Source organism: Schistocerca americana, chromosome 7 (assembly GCF_021461395.2).
Source record: "Schistocerca americana isolate TAMUIC-IGC-003095 chromosome 7, iqSchAmer2.1, whole genome shotgun sequence".
In the NCBI taxonomy this organism is placed as follows: Eukaryota; Metazoa; Arthropoda; class Insecta; order Orthoptera; family Acrididae; genus Schistocerca; species Schistocerca americana.
The window spans coordinates 571,042,523-571,060,059 of NC_060125.1; positions in this window are offsets into that span (position 1 = coordinate 571,042,523).

Below are 17,537 nucleotides of genomic sequence, written 5' to 3' on the forward strand. Positions count from 1 at the left end.
ACACAGCCACTCCGCGCGGCGGCTAAACTTGAAAAATATTCCCTTTCCAGATGTACCAACAGCGAGGGCTATATTCGTTTAGTGGGAAGCATCGTATCGATATGGTATATTCTGCTAAGTACCTATGTATGGAGTAAGGTGACTCTTTGTATCTGTAGAAAGTCCTCATAGTGTGCTCTTTGATCATATACCGTAGAGCAATAAGTTTCATTTCCCAAATCAGTTTGATCCCGTCCTTCGGACCCATCTCTTTAGTATGCTGTAGCCAGGTTTGGTCTATGTATTCGGTTTGGGGACCTAGGAGCATTATTTTTCGATAAATTTTAGTGTTCGATCCTACCCATTAGGTTTGAGCATTGACGTCATGCCTATGCCAAAGTGGTATTTCAAGGCATCGAGGCTTATTACGTAGGAAACGAATGTCTGTCAGTAAAATAAAATATCACAGATACAAACGATAAGTTACAATCACCTTTTACGCGATTAATTGCGTAGTACCAAACTATATCGCAAAAAATCGAGATAACAAAAAAGAAGACAGCAACAAGATAAAAGAAAATATACATGGGTGATATAAATTATTATCATAGTTTACGCGAGTAAGTGAAAGAAAAATAGACTACTTGTAAAGTCCACTACAATATCACGCATCGTAAACTCGTAATATAATGGAACAGCAATAATTCTTAATAACTGTTGAAGCTAAGGAGACTACCGCGGGATAGCGGAGGTTTTGGGTGGGGACAAACTGAAATATCACCCAACAACCTCAAAATGAAATAAGTAGTAACATATGGGAAACGTAACAGGACATTAACAGAAAATAAGGAGTGAGCAACACAGAAATCCTAAAACAAAAAGCACTACACAAGTACCGAAAATTCAAGGAAAAATAACAGCTCTTCGAAACTAATTAGAACTGCCCTATATAAGTCAATTCCCGTTTTCGATTCCAAGGTTCATTATTCGTTACGTTTTTGCAGTAGTACAGGAAGCAGTACTTTACAGTTAAATCCTCGACGAATTGGCAGTCTACACGTAATGAAAATTAAAAGATAAAGGAACATGGAATCGACAGTTAGAGTGATACCACATATGAAGATTCTAAAAGAAGGCACAGTACGCAGAAGTTACCTACACAGGCGAAATCTTGTTGTTGAATCAAGGGTTCACTGTTTTTAGCGTTTGTTGCAGTACTTCGTTTCAAGTTACCGATTCACGTTTACGCAATAGTTACGTGTTTGTTAGAAGATTTCTGTTTTTGATATTACTTCCTGTATCACTGTTATTGCACTAGGTGTCTACTGTGCACTCTTTCAGAATTTTCGTATATGGTATCACTGTAATTGTCGATTACACGTTCAGTTATTATTTGTCATTTTCATTAAGTGTGGACTCCAAATCCATTAAAGTTTTAACTGTAAAGTATCCTTTTCTGTACTACTGCAAAAACGCAATAAATGACAAACTTTCGAATAGACAAGTAGACTTGACCTGCGTAGCTCAAGGACAAAGACCATGAAGTAAGAAAACAAATCATAAAAGAGTAACAATACGCATTTAATGAAAAATCACAGAAAAAGACGGACGAAGAATGGAGAACTAGAATCGACTTATATAGCTGTCCTCTTTGGTCCCTGCCTAACCTCACGTTTCGAAAAAAAAAAGCCAAATACTTGTGAGAAACAGTAATACAAATATGATTGCAGATCGTTTCACCCGCAGCAGTGTAAGCTGTGCTCTCGGATTCCTGACTAACCTAACACACGGAAATAGTACAACATAAAAAACAGCCAACTATTTGTGAGAACCTAGGTTATAAATTTGATTGCTAATCAAAATTGTCTAGCCTTTGCAGACGACATAGCAATAGTAAGTGAGACGGAAGAGGACGCAAAAGGCAACGGTGAGGAATGCAGTATTATATGCTGCTGAGACGATGACACTATGAAGAAATGGGGCAGAACAACTAGAGAAAGAAGAGAGAAAAATACTGAGAAAAATACTAGGTCCCAAAAGAGGTGGAAGCGAAGACCTAGAGAAGAACTGTACCGGAACATGAGACCAATATCCGGGGAAATCAAACTCAAAAGGGCAAGATTTGCTGGACATGTAGTTAGGATGAGTATGGACAGAATGACGAAGAGAGAGTGGAAAACAACAGGGAGGACAAGGGGAAAGACAGGAACCAAGTGGGTTGTTGAACTTCGGAAAAACTGATAGGGATTGGGGACCAAGGTCGAAGGAAAGGAAAATTGCGGGAATAAATATACACCAACCAATATGCAGGAGATCAGTGACAGAGAAGAATACAGAAAAAGATTAGAGTGTCACCAGTGGAGCCGACAGAAGAAATGGACACTGAAGATGTCGGAAGAAGAGCGAGAGAAAAGAAGAGAAAGAATGAAGCGGTTCTGGGAGAAGAAGATGAGAATGCAGTCCACGAAGGGGCTACCCGTGGTTCTACAGAGGCCGTAACGCAAGAAGAAGAAGAAGAAGATTGCTAAACTATTCATTCGAAGCAATATACGTTGTCTTCTTGAGTAATTTCACCCTCAGAAATCGTGCCACATTCGAAAAAACAGTGAAATTCTTATGAGAATCAAGATTATATATGTGGTTGCTACTTGACTAACTCGCAGCAGCTTAATCAGTGCGCCAGTGTTCCTGCCGAAGCACACCATCGAAAATTGCACATACACTACAGGACAAATAAACGACACACCACGAAGGAATTATCCGAATAGGAGGAAACTCGGTAGATGTGATGCGCATGTTCAGAAGAATAAATTATTGTAGTTTCAGACAAAGTGGAAGATCTATTCGATAGAAAGAGCTTCACATACTGAACAAGTCAATAAAGCGTTGGTCTACCTCTGGCCCTTATGCAGGCAGTTATTCGGCTTGGCATTGATTGATAGAGTTATTGGATGTCCTCCTGAGGGATATCGTGCTAAATTCTGTCCAAACTGGAGAGTTATATCGCCAAAATCTCGAGCTGGTTGGAGAGCTCTGCTCATAATGCTCCAAATTGTCTCAATTAGAGAGGGATCAGACGATCTCGCTGGCCGAATTAGGGTTTGGCAAGCACCAAGGCAAGTAGTAGAAACTCAAGTCCTGGACGGCTTGAAATGAAGGGCAACAGAACGGGACGTAGGATACCGTCGACGGACCGCTGTGCTGTACGAGTGCCGCAGATGACAACCGAAGAGGTCCTGCAGTGAAAAGAAGTGGCGCCCCAGAGCGTAGCTCTTGGTTGTCGGGCCATACGGCGAGCGACACTCAGGTTGGTATCACATCGCTGTCCGGGGCATCTGCAGGTACGTCTTCGGTGGTTATCGGGGCCCAGTTGGGAGCGGCACTCATCGCTGAAGACAAATCTAGTCCACCCAATGAGATTCCAGGCCGAAGGTAACCGACACCACTATGAACGCGCAAGTTGGTGTACAGAGATACACTACTGGCCATTAAAATTGCTACACCACGAAGATGACGTGCTACAGACGCGAAATTTAACCGAATGGTGATATGCAAATGATTAGCTTTTCAGAGCATTCACACAAGGTTGGCGCCGGTGGCGACACCTACAACGTGCTGACATGAGGAAAGTTTCCAACCGACTTCTCATACACAAGCAGCATTTGACCGGCGTTGCCTGGTGAAACGTTGTTGTACCATCGCGTTTCCGACTTTGATGAAGTCGCGATTGCGGTTTATCGTATCGTGACATTGCTTCTCGTGTTGGTCGAGATCCAGTGACTGTTAGCAGAATATGGAATCGGTGGGTTCAGGAAGGTACTATGGAACGCCGTGCCGGATTCCAACGGCCTCGTATCACCAGCAGTCGAGATGACAGGCATCTTATCCGGATGGCTGTAACGGATCGTGCAGCGCCGTCTCGATCCCTTGAGTCAACAGATGGGGACATTTCCAAGACAACAACCATCTGCACGAACAGTTCGACGATGTTTGCAGCAACATGGACTATCAGCTCGGAGACTATGGCTGCGGTTACCCTTGACGCTGCATCACAGACAGGAGCGCCTGTGATGGTGTACTCAACGCCGAACCTGTGTGTACGAATGCAAAACGTCATTTTTTCGGATGAATCTAGGTTCTGTTTACAGCATCATGATGGTCGCATCCGTGTTTGGCGACATCGCAGTGAACGCACATTGGGAGCGTGGTCATCGCCATACTGGCGTATCACCCGGCGTGATGGTATGGGGTGCCATTGGTTACACGTCTCGATCACCTGTTGTTCGCATTGACGGCAGTTTGAACAATGAACGCTACATTTCAGATGTGTTACGACCAGTGGCTCTACCCTTCATTCGATCCCTGCGAAACCCTACATTTCAGCAGGATAATGCACGACCTCATGTTGCACGGGCCTTTCTGGATACAGAAAATGTTCGACTGCTGTCCTGGCCAGCACATTCTCCAGATCTCTCAGTAATTGAAAACGTCTGGCCAATGGTGTCCGAGCAACTGGCTCGTCACAATACGCCAGTCACTACTCTTGATGAACTGTGGTATCGTGTTGAAGCTGCATGGGCAACTGTGCCTGTACACGCCATCCAAGCTCTGTTTGGTTCAATGCCCAGGCGTATCAAGGCCGTTATTACGGCCAGAGGTGGTTGTTCTGGGTACTGATTTCTCAGGATCTATGCACCCAAACTGCGTGAAAATGTAATCACATGTCAGTTCTAGTATAATATATTTGTCCAATGAATACGCGTTTATCATCTGCATTTCTTCTTGGTGTAGCAATGTTAATGGCCAGTAGTGTAAATGGTAATCAGCGCAAGGGGTACCGTTTTTTAATGGTCCCTGCGGTCACTGAAGCACCAATTTCGCATCGGAGCGATGATAATGATGCATCCGGGGCTCTGAGTGCCTCTCTGACGAATGATCGGCCGTCACATTTTGCCGTCTCTCTAGGTCGCCCGCTTCCTTCTTGACACTGTATTCGGCCACGGTTCACCCATTCGTGCAAGCATAATCGAACAGTAGCATCGTTACTGTTCAAATGTCGAGCGATTCACCGTCTGCTCCAACCGGCTTCGTTGACCCCAACTACATGTCCTCTCTCTCAAATGATGACATCTGCGAATGCTGTTCACACACCTGCCTGTGAGGCATTAGCTTCTCTCCAGCTGAGTACATGGAATAAAATTCGCGAAGTAATTATGTTCTGGTATCGACATGTCTGGTGTTTTCTGCCCATCCCAGCTGCGTGGTGAAACTGCGGTACAGCATCACACATTCATCCATTGACCCCCAAAGTTTATAATTTCGCATTTTCCGTCGATACCTGTAATGTATCGGTCTGTAACCAATTTACATAACTCCTTCATAGTGGTTCAAATGGCCCTGAGCACTATGGGACTTAACATCTGAGGTCATCAGTCCCCTAGAACTTAGAAATACTTAAAACTAACTAACCTAAGGACATCACACACATCCATGCCCGAGGCAGGATTCGAACCTGCGACCGTAGCAACAGCGTGGTTCCGCACTGAAGCGCCTTGAACCGGTCGGCCACATCGGCTGGCCCTACATAGTGCGTCGTATTTTTGTTTGTTTGTTTTGTTTTACAGTTTATTTCAAATAAACAGCAGTTTACGCAAGTTGCTAAGATAACCACAAATAGCATTCATTAACGCGCCACTTAATACTTCTATGCATTCTTCGCATCATAATCTCATGACATCTCATGGGATGTGACCGGTGAAGGTGACGCTTGGAATCGGGCACTAGAATTAACCGACACGTTCAGCTCATGTCGGGTAGATGAAATTGACTTTTATATGGTTTTATACTCCATATCTACTAAGAATTGTGTCGGCAGTTGCACGAATCGCGGTATGAAATGACTGTTTCTTTTGGAAAGAGTAGGAGCTTGTTGTCAGAGAAACGCCAACAACGTAAGACAGCAAAGGTTTAGGACCTTTTGTTGTCTCACATTGTAGGCGTTTCTATGACAACAAAGAGTAAGGGGCATTGGTAGCTAGCGAACGCTCCTGGAGCAGCAGCTTCGAAAGCACGTCTGCTGGATTTTTCCTGTACAGCGAGTTTAGCTCATCTTCGGTGGTTGAAAGTTTTGGAAACAAAAGGAGTTTGAAAATAAACACTTTGTTATTTTTCGCGTTGTAGGCGTCTCACGGCAACGATGTGGAAGAGACGGCAGTAACAGAAGCTCCTCTAGTGGCAGCACGCGTACGAGTATTTATTTTGCTGCACAGCGAGTTTAGCTCAGGGTAGGTAGTAGCAAGTGGTGGTTAACTGGCGTTATGCTGTTTACCTACTCAGAATTCTTTCGAGCACTTAGTCGATAACTGTAAGAAATTTTTTTTTGTTGTGGAAAGAAGAGGAGTTTGAAGTAAACTCATTCTTGTTTCATGTTGTAGGCGTTTCCCCGGCTACAAATCGGAAGACACGAACGTAACTGAAGCGCCTGGAGTATCAACTTCACCAGTACACCTGCCCGAGTGTGGCTGCACGGTGAGTTTAGTTCATCTTGGGCTGTTGAAAATGACTTTACATGGTGTTGTACAGTTTATGTAATCAGAATTGTTTCGGCGGCTGCGCCGACTACGGTGTGGAATTGCTGTTGATTTGGAGACGAAGTCTTTATTGTGTCACTTCGTTGGCAAAAATGTTGAAGGGACGATCGTAGGGGAAACTAATGGAGTACCAGCTCTGGCATTACATCTTCGTGGCTTTTCTGCACGGTAAGTTTAGCCCATCATGTATCAAATTTCTTAAAGAATGTGTTTCTTAAAGAGTGCCCCTAATGCACGCACACACCTCCACACCAATGGCAGCAACAATACTACAGAAAGTAACACCAAAAACGGAAATCCTCTAACGAACCACTGCGCAGTCGAGTTTTTGATTTCAAGGCTTGATATTTATGGCGTTTGTGCAGTAGCGCAAGGAGCTATACCATATAGTTAAATATTTAATGAATTAGGAGATCACACCCAATGAAAATGACATGTTGTTGCTGTTGTGGTCTTCAGTCCAGAGACTGGTTTGATGCAGCTCTCCATGCTACTCTGTCCTGTGCAAGCTTCAGTGTATTCATCTCTTGGCCTCCCTCTACGATTTTTACCCTCCAGGCTGCCCTCCAATACCAAATTGGTGATCCCTTGATGCCTCAGAACATGCCCTACCAACCTGTCCCTTCTTATAGTCAAGTTGTGCCACAAATTTCTCTTCTCTCCAATTCTATTCAATACCTCCTCATTAGTTATGTGATCTACCTATCTAATCTTCCGCATTCTTCTGTAGCACCACATTTCGAAAGCTTCTATTCTCTTCTTGTCCAAAGTATTTGTCATCCACGTTTCACTTTCATACGGGGCTACACTTCATACAAATACTTTCAGAAACGACTTCCTGACACCTAAATCTATACTCGATGTTAACAAATTTCTCTTCTTCAGAAACGCTTTCCTTGCCATTGCCAGTCTACATTTTATATCCTCTCTACTTCGACCATCATGTTACTTAGCCCTCCAAATAGCAAAACTCATCTACTACTTTAAGCGTCTCATTTCCTAATCTAATTCCCGCACACTCGATTTAATTCGACTACATTCCATTATCCTCGTTTTGCTTTTGTTGATGTTCATCTTATATCCTCCTTTCAAGACACTGTCCATTCCGTTAACTACTCTTCCAGGTCCTTTGCTATCTACGACAGAATTACAGTGTCATCGGTGAACCTCAAAGTTTTTATTTCTTCTCCATGGATTTTGATTCCTACTCCGAATTTTTCTTTTGTTTCCTTTACTGCTTGCTCAATATACAAATTGAATAACATCGGGGATAGGCTACAACCCTATCTCATTCCCTTTCCAACTACTGCTTCCTTTTCATGCCCCACGACTCATATAACTGCCTTCTGGTTTCTGTACAAATTGTAAATAGCTTTTCGCTCCCTGTATTTTACTCCTGCCACCTTTAGAATTTGAACGAGAGTATTCCAGTCAACATTGTCAAAAGCTTTTTCTAAGACTACAAATGCTAGAAACGTAGGTTCGACTTTCCTTAATCTATTTTCTAAGATAAGCCGTAGGGTCAGTATTGCCTCACGTGTTCCAACATTTCTTCGGAATCCAAACTGATCTTCCCCGAGGTCGCCTCCTACCAGTTTTTCCATTCGTCTGTAAAGAATTCTTTTTAGTATTTTGCAGGCGTGTCTTATTAAACTGATAGTTTGGTAATTTTCACATCTGTTAACACCTGCTTTCTTTGGGATTGGAATTATTATATTCTTCTTGAAGTCTGAGGGTATTTAGCCTGTCTCATACATTTTGCTCACCAGATGGTAGAGTTTTATCAAGACTGGCTCACCCAAGGCAGTCAGTAGTTCTAATGGAATGTTGTCTTCTTCCGGGGCCTTGTTTCGACTTAGGTCTTTCAGTGCTCTGTCAAACTCTTCACGCAGTATCATATCTCCCATTTCATCTTCATCTACATCCTCTTCCATTTCCATAATATTGTCCTCAAGTAAATCGCCCTTGTATAGACCCTCTATGTACTCCTTCCACTCTTCAGCTTTCCCTTCTTTGCTTAGAACTGGGTTTCCATCTGAGCTCTTGATATACATGCAAGTGGTTTTCTTTTCTCCAAAGATCCCTTTAATTTTCCTGTAGGCTGTATCTATCTTACCCCTGGTGATATGCGCCTCTACACCCTTACATTTGTCCTCTAGCCATCCCTACTTAGCCATTTTGTACTTCCTGTCGATCTCATTTTTGAGACATTTGTATTCCTTTTTTCCTGCTTCATTTACTGAATTTTTGTATTTTCTCCTTTCATCAATTAAATTCAATATCTCTACTGTTACCCAAGGATTTCTATTACCCCTCATCTTTTTACCTACGTGATCCTTTGCTGCCATCACTATTTCATCTCTCAAAGCTACCCATTCTTCTTCTACTGATTTCTTTCTCCCATTTTTGTCAATCGTTCCCTAATGCTCTCCCTGAAACTCTCTACAACCTCTGGTTCTGTCAGTTCATCCAGATCCCATCTCCTTACATTCTCATCTTTTTACAGTTTCTTCAGTTATAATCTACAGTTCATAGCCAATAGATTGTGGTCAGAGTCCACGTCTGCCCCTGGAAATGTCATACAATTTAAAACCTGGTTCCTAAATCTCTGTTTTACCATTATATGATCTGTCTGAAAACTTCTAGTATCTCCAGGCTTCTTCCATGTATACAACCTTCTTTCATGATTCTTGAACCAAGTGTTAGCTATGATTAAGTTATGCTCTGTGCAAAATTCTACCAGGCGGCTTCCTCTTTCATTCCTTACTCCCATTCCATATTCACCTACTACGTTTCCTTCCCTTCCTTTTCCTACTATCGAGTTCGAGTCACCCATAACTATTACATTTTCGTCTCCCTTCACTATCTGAATGATTTGTTTTATCTTATCACACATTTCATCAATCACTTCGTCATCTGCGGAGCTAGTTGGCATATAAACTTGTACTACTGTGGTAGGCGTGGGCTTCGTATCTATCTTGTCCACAATAATGCGTTCACTATGCAGTTTGTAGTAGCTTACCCGCATTTCTATTTTCCTATTCATTATTAAACCTACTGCAGCATTACCTTTATTTGATTTTGTATTTATAGGCCTGTATTCACCTGACCAGAAATCTTGTTCCTCCTGCCACCGATCTTCCCTAATTTCCACACATGCCCGATTAAGGAATCTGACATTCCACGCTCCAATTCGTAGAACGCCAGTTTTCTATCTCCTGATAACAACGCCCTCCTGTGTAGTCCCCGCCCGGAGATCCGAATGGGGGACTATTTTACCTCCGGAATATTTTACCCAAGAGGACGGCATCATCATTTAACCATACAGTAAAGCTGCATGCCCTCGGGAAAAATTACGGCTGTAGTTTCCCCTTGCTTTCAGCCGTTCACAGTACCAGTACAGCAAGGCCGTTTTGGTTTGTGTTACAAGGCCAGATCAGTCAATCATCCAGACTGTTGCCTCTGCAGCTACTGAAAAGGCTGCTGCCCCTCTTCAGGAACCGCACGTTTGTCTGGCCTCTCAACAGATATCCCTCCGTTGTGGTTGCACCTTCGGTACGGCTATCTGTATCGCTGAGGCACAACAGATCGCGTAATCGACAGTTAGAGCGATACTGTGCATGAAAATTCTTAAAGAATGCAATGTTTTGTTGGAGGATTTCTTTTTGTTGTGTTAGCGCATGTATATCTGCTGTTGCAGTATGTGTGTAGGTTCGTATGTGCAGTTGGTACATTCTTTAGGGATTTTGATATATGGTATGTATTGTCTTTCTTAGCCCATACCAGACCTGGGGTTTTCCTGCCATGAGAAGTTGATCCCCACTTCTTCCACCCTTAGAACCGGTGTATTCTCTGGTCATCGGAATGTTCTCCGGAAAACTATGCCCCTATAATTTCACTGAGTCAGACGTTTTGCCCTCCTCCTCCCCCCCCCCCCCCCCCCCCCCAATGTCGGTTTCCTGCTATTGTCGGTGGTATTAGTTTAGAAAAAAACAGGAATATAAATAAATAAATGATTGTTACTCACTACACCTCTGTTCCACGTTCCCTGCGCTTTCCTTGGTTCCTTGAGTGTGGAAACGGGACCTGGTGGGCAGGCCTCGGGTTGCCACCCGTGCCCACTTTGCCCTCACCCCTCCCTTTGTGCGCCAGAAGGGTTCTTTAAAAAGGTGCCGTGGATGGTTAACGCATCTGCCTAGTAAGCAGGAGATCCGGGTTCGGCTGCAGGCTTCGTACAAATTATCGTTTCCCGCCAATGAATTCTTTCATTGCCCAAATATGGGAGTGATAGGAATTTCTCCTTTCTGAATATGTCCTCATTTTATTCACAAAACTTTATAATTATACATATGCAACCCACCACCTTACGTGATTAGTGGGTCCTTAAATGTTAGATATAATTATAAATGCAGCTAATTTACAGTTTTTTTTAAGTGAACTACAGCCAGTACAGAATTACAATGGGCAACTTTATTGCTATTAATACTCTGCTCTGTAATGTCCTCATTTGTCATCCTAGCGATTAGTTCTTCATTAGCACGTGTTTCGCTAAAAATGTGACAGACGGATGGAGTTTCATGGCTGACAAAGTTTCGCTAACTCGTGCTATTACGAGGGCTATCCACAAAGTACATTACGTTTTGTAATTAAAAATAAATAAATTATTGGAAATTTTTTTTATTATATACAGATGAGAGCCACACTTAAATACAACTTTTCTACATAGTTGCCATTTAAATTAAGGCACTTATCGTAGCGGTGGACGAGCTTGGAAATTCCTTCGTCGTAAAATTCGGCCGCCTGCGCCTTCAACCACGTGGTTACCTCTTCTTTTGGGACAGAAAAGGTGTGATTTTTGTGGATTTCCTGGAAAGAGGCACTACAATGAACTCTCAAAGGTATTGCCAAACTCTGCACAACCTCAGAACAGCAATACAAAACAAGCGCAGGTGAAAGTTGGGCTCAAAGACCTTGCTGATTCACGACAACGCCCGGGCCCACATGGCAAATGCCACTCGTGAAGTCCTCGAATCTTTTAAGTGGGATTTGCTTCCTCATCCGCCGTACAGTCCCGACCTGGCACCGAGCGACTTCCACTTATTCCCAGCAATGAGGAAGTGGTTGGCTATGCAGCGTTTTGATGACGACGCACAGCTTCAAGAAGAGGTAACCACGTGGTTGAAGGCGCAGGCGGCCGAATTTTACGACGAAGGAATTTCCAAGCTCGTCCATCGCTACGATAAGTGCCTTAATTTAAATGGCAACTATGTAGAAAAGTAGTACTTAAGTGTGGCTTTCATCTGTATATAATAAAAGAAAATTCCCATTCTTTATTTATTTTTAATTCCAAAACGTAATGTACTTTGCGGATAGCCCTCGTATAAGCGGCTTAATTCTTTTAATTTCAATTAGGTTTCCTGTTGGAGTGGGCGCCTGATTGTATAGTTCTTGTAAAACAGTAAAGTAGTATTCCAGGGTATTTCCTTTCCGATGTGCCTCACTCTGTGGCAATTGAATAACGTATTTCCTTATTTGTGGCTTTATCCAGTCCGTCCACCACAGCATTTACTCTCTATAGCTGTCCGGCTACTTAAATATTGCCTCTAAATTTCGTTACATTCCTTCCTTAACGCATTGTCATTCTCAATAGTCATACGCCATGGCCTAAAAGCTTTTTGTCTGGTGTGGGTAACGGTTATATGGCAAGCACAATATTCAGCGAAGTTAGTTGGTCAGTTGGTTGATCTGGGGGAGGGGACCAAGCAGCGAGGTCATCGCTCCCATCGGATTAGGAATTGAAGGTTAAGGAATTCGACCATTCCTTTTCAAAGGAACCATCCCGGCATTTGCCAGAAGAAATTCAGGGAAATCACGGAAAATCTAATTCAGGATGGCCGGACGCGGGTTGGAACTGTCGACCTCCCGAATGTGAGTCAGTGTGCTAACCAATGCGCCACCTCACTCGGTCAGTGAAGTTCAGGGGGACATATCTCACAGTCTTGTAGGTTACAGGTTACTTAACATATCGCCAGAGATACAAATTCTATCGAGTTCGCTGGTGCATTAGGATAGAGGTGGACCCAGGTGTCATTGAGGTCTAAGCCACCTGTTAAAGCTTTTAACTCTAGGTAGAAATTGCAGTTCGGATTCTTGTCTTCTTCCTTTACTACGCAACTGAAGTCTCCTTCTAGTACGCATTAAACTTAGACTTGCATCAGTATGAAGGACATCTACATCTACATCTACATCCATACTCCGCAAGCCTCCTGACAGTGTGTGGCGGAGGGTACCTTGAGTGCCTCTATCGGTTCTCCCTTCTATTCCAGTCTCGTATTGGTCGTGGAAAGAAGGATTGTCGGCATGCCTCTGTGTGGGCTCTAATCTCTCTGATCTTATCCTAATGGTCTCTTCGCGAGATATACGTAGGAGGGAGCAATATACTGCTTCACTCTTCGGTGAAGGTATGTTCTCGAAACTTTGACAAAAGCCCGTACCGAGCTACTGAGCGTCTCTCCTGCAGAGTCTTCCACTGGAGTTTATCTATCATCTCCGTAACGCTTTCGCGATTACTAAATGATCCTGTAACGAAGCGCGCTGCTCTCCGTTGGATCTTCTCTATATCTTCTATCAACCCTATCTGGTACGGATCCCACACTGCTGAGCAGTATTCAAGCAGTGGGCGAACAAGCGTACTGTAACCTACTTCCTTTGTTTTCGGATTGCATTTCCTTAGGATTCTTCCAATGAATCTCAGTCTGGCATCTGCTTTACCGACGATCAACTTTATATGATCATTCCATTCTAAATCACTCCTAATGCGTACTCCCAGATAATTTATGGTATTAACTGCTTCCAGTTGCTGACCTGCTATTTTGTAGCTAAATGATAAAGGATCTATCTTTCTGTGTATTCACAGCACATTACACTTGTCTACATTGAGATTCAATTGCCATTCCCTGCCCCATGCGTCAATTCGCTGCAGATCCTCCTGCATTTCAGTACAATTTTCCATTGTTACAACCTCTCGATACACCACAGCATCATCCGCAAAAAGCCTCAGTGAACTTCCGATGTCATCCACAAGGTCATTTATGTATATTGTGAATAGCAACGGTCCTATGACACTCCCCTGCGGCACACCTGAAATCACTCTTACTTCGGAAGACTTCTCTCCATTGAGAATGACATGCTGCGTCCTGTTATCTAGGAACTCCTCAATCCAATCACACAATTGGTCTGATAGTCCATATGCTCCTACTTTGTTCATTAAACGACTGTGGGGAACTGTATCGAACGCCTTGGGGAAGTCAAGAAACACGGCATCTACCTGTGAACCCATGTCTATGGCCCTCTGAGTCTCGTGGACGAATAGCGCGAGCTGGGTTTCACATGACCGTCTTTTTCGAAACCCATGCTGATTCCTACAGAGTAGATTTCTTGTCTCCAGAAAAGTCATTATACTCGAACACAATACGTGTTCCAAAATTCTACAACTGATCGACGTTAGAGATATAGGTCTATAGTTCTGCACATCTGCTCGACGTCCCTTCTTGAAAACGGGGATGACCTGTGCCCTTTTCCAATTTTTTGGAACGCTACGCTCTTCTAGAGACCTACGGTACACCGCTGCAAGAACGGGGGCAAGTTCCTTCGCGTACTCTGTGTAAAATTGAACTGGTATCCCATCAGGTCCAGAGGCCTTTCCTCTTTTGAGCGATTTTAATTGTTTCTCTATCCCTCTGTCGTCTATTTCGATATCCACCATTTTGTCATCTGTGCGACAATCTAGAGAAGGAACTACAGTGCAATCTTCCTCTGTGAAACAACTTTGAAAAAAGACATTTAGTATTTCGGCCTTTAGTCTGTCATCCTCTGTTTCAGTACCATTTTGGTCACAGAGTGTGTGGACATTTTGTTTTGACCCACCTACCGCTTTGACATAAGACCAAAATTTCTTAGGATTTTCTGCCAAGTCAGTACGTAGAACTTTACTTTCGAATTCGTTGAACGCCTCTCGCATAGCCCTCCTCACACTACATTTCGCTTCCCGTAATTTTTGTGGCTATGTTTATGTTTGCTGTGATTCCGTTCGGAATAACTCGTTCTTCTAACATTTGTACCCATGAGGGTGTATATGATGAAGAGGAACACACCCTCAATCAGGGCAGCAATGCTTCTTCCTGACTCTAGGCGCGATTGAACTGTACATTGTATACTATTCCAAAAGACTCGTAGTAGCGCCGTTGCAGATTTTTTGCCGGCATTGAGTTTCTCATCAAACCCATTACCGGAATGTAAGTAATCGGTTAAGCATTGAAATTCACGTCTGACTAAATTCGGCTGATGGCAACCCGTTCTTATACGACTGCATGATCACGCCGGATATCCAGAGTCCTCGGACCAGACTAGGTTGTTTTCTACATTTTACGGTCGTGTCGCAGCCATTGCTTATTCATGTCGTTTATCTGCGTTCTTTAGAACATCCTAACGAGGGGAGAGTCAGCACTATCCCACTGTCCATTGCAAGATATTTTTCGGTTTTTACTTTCCTTCTTATTCCCCATTCTAATTCTATTGATCGGAGTCGTTTCCAGGAGGGTTCACTTTTCATTTCCTCCATATCGCCACCTTTGCGTTCCCTATCCTCGCCTTTCTTATTTTGTTACGTACCGTATTTTAATTGGGTCTGACTTGCTCTCTTGGTGCCTTCGCAACCCTTTCAGGTTTTGCAGCCTTCTGAGTGTTGTTACATCCATCCTCTGTCATGACTGAGTATTTCGCTGTTTCTGTGGTGATAGTGAAAGTTGTTTCCTCACGATATTTCACTTTACAACCATCTTGACATTTTTGAGTAAAAGCTGTTTTGGTTTCACTCAAATGTTCCTAAGCCGTTGCCTGGAGTGTTGCTTCGTCCATCGGCTGATGTTTAGACAGCCGTGGAAAGTTTTCTCGATGTGTTGGCTCACTGCCCACGTGGCCTTTTGGAGTTTGCCCAACATATATTACTAGTGTCTTGCAACCACATAGAAGAATGTGGGGCGGGATTTCGGACGTAACTGTTTCGTACAGATCCATTCCCGTTGTAGCACCGAATCCCTTATCTAATGGACCATTTTTCGAGTTAGATACTTTTTACCGGTCCGTATTTCGAAAGTACCTGTATCAAGTCCTTGTTGTCTAGCTCTAGGAAAGACAGAGCACCCTGACAGTTTCAACTTCGCTATTAGCGTTACTTATGCGGACGGTACTGACAGAGTCATCGCGATGATGGAATTCAATTTTGCCCTGGACTTCCAGTAATATTATCCCTGACATAAGAGAACTATGCAGTTTAGGAAAAACACAGTAGTTCTCATTATCCGTTTGAATAAACACAGCAATTTCTAAGGCTGTAGGTTGCATATTTTTTGTATTTTTGTCGAAGGGGAAGTTCGAAGTATTTATCCTAATTGAATCCATGGACAGGACTTTTGGGTGCGAAACGGATACTCCGCCTCGTGAATGATACTCAAAATGGAATGAACAAGAAATATTAACTACTTTCAAGTTTGGCGGCCTCGCAAGAAACGAAACATAACGTGAAGGAACACTTGTTGACGCAACCAGGCAGTTACATCATGGAGTGCCTCACAAACTGAGCACTAGACCGCGACCGACCATTGGGATTGTCCAGCAGTAGATCCGAAATGGTTGATGGGGATGAAGATGATGCTGATGATATGGCTATCTAAACTATTAGTGTTGGGTGTATGATTCAAATAATGAACTGAACTACTTATTCGTTTCTGAAGGTTTCTCGCCACCAAAACTTCATCCAAAGCTGATGAAGGTGTAACTGCTATCCTTTAACTGTTATACCTGTGTGATTATTTACATAGTATAACTGTATGCTCAATAATACCTATGTGTAACCTTTATATGAAATCGATATGACGCTTCTGTATTTAAAGTCCCTAACAGAGTAATCCATGGAGAATAAATAAAAACTTTGAGGTTCGCCGATGACATTGTAATTCTGTCAGAGACAGCAAAGGACTTGGAAGAGCAGTTGAACAGAATGGACAGTGTTTTGAAAGGAAAATATAAGATGAACATCAACAAAAGCAAAACGAGGATAATGGAATGTAGTCAAATTAAGTCGGGTGATGCTGAGGGAATTAGATTAGGAAATGAGACACTTAAAGTAGTAAAGGAGTTTTGCTATTTGGTGAGCAAAATAACTGATGATGGTCGAAGTAGAGAGGATATCAAATGTAGACTGGCAATGGCAAGGAAAGCGTTTCTGAAGAAGAGAAATTTGTTAACATCGAGTATAGATTTAAGTGTCAGGAAGTCGTTTCTGAAAGTATTTGTATGGAGTGTAGCCATGTATGGAAGTGAAACATGGACGATAAATAGTTTGGACAAGAAGAGAATCGAAGCTTTCGAAATGTGGTGCTACGGAAGAATGCTGAAGATTAGATGGGTAGATCACATAACTAATGATGAAGTATTGAAAAGAATTGGGGAGAAGAGGAGTTTGTGGCACAACTTGACAAAAAGAAGGGATAGGTTAGTAGGACATGTTCTGAGGAATCAAGGGATCACAAATTTAGCATTGGAGGGCAGCGTGGAGGGCAAAAACCGTAGAGGGGGACCAAGAGATAAATACACTTAGCAGATTCAGAAGGATGTAGGTTGCAGTAAGTACTGAGAGATGAAGAAGCTTGCACAGGATAGGGTAGCATGGAGAGCTGCATCAAACTAGTCACAGGACTGAAGACCACAACAACAACAACAACAACAGTGTAATTATGCACATTATATACAAGCCCGCTGAACACTACTCATCTGACCTGTACGTGATATTGTAAATTGAAGGTGTACGGGGGAAGAAAGAAAAGGAAATAGAGGGGATCACCGCTGTCAGCTGCATCGGGACATTACGCGGAATCAGCGGCGACGAGTGGAAATGTGTAGCACACAGCG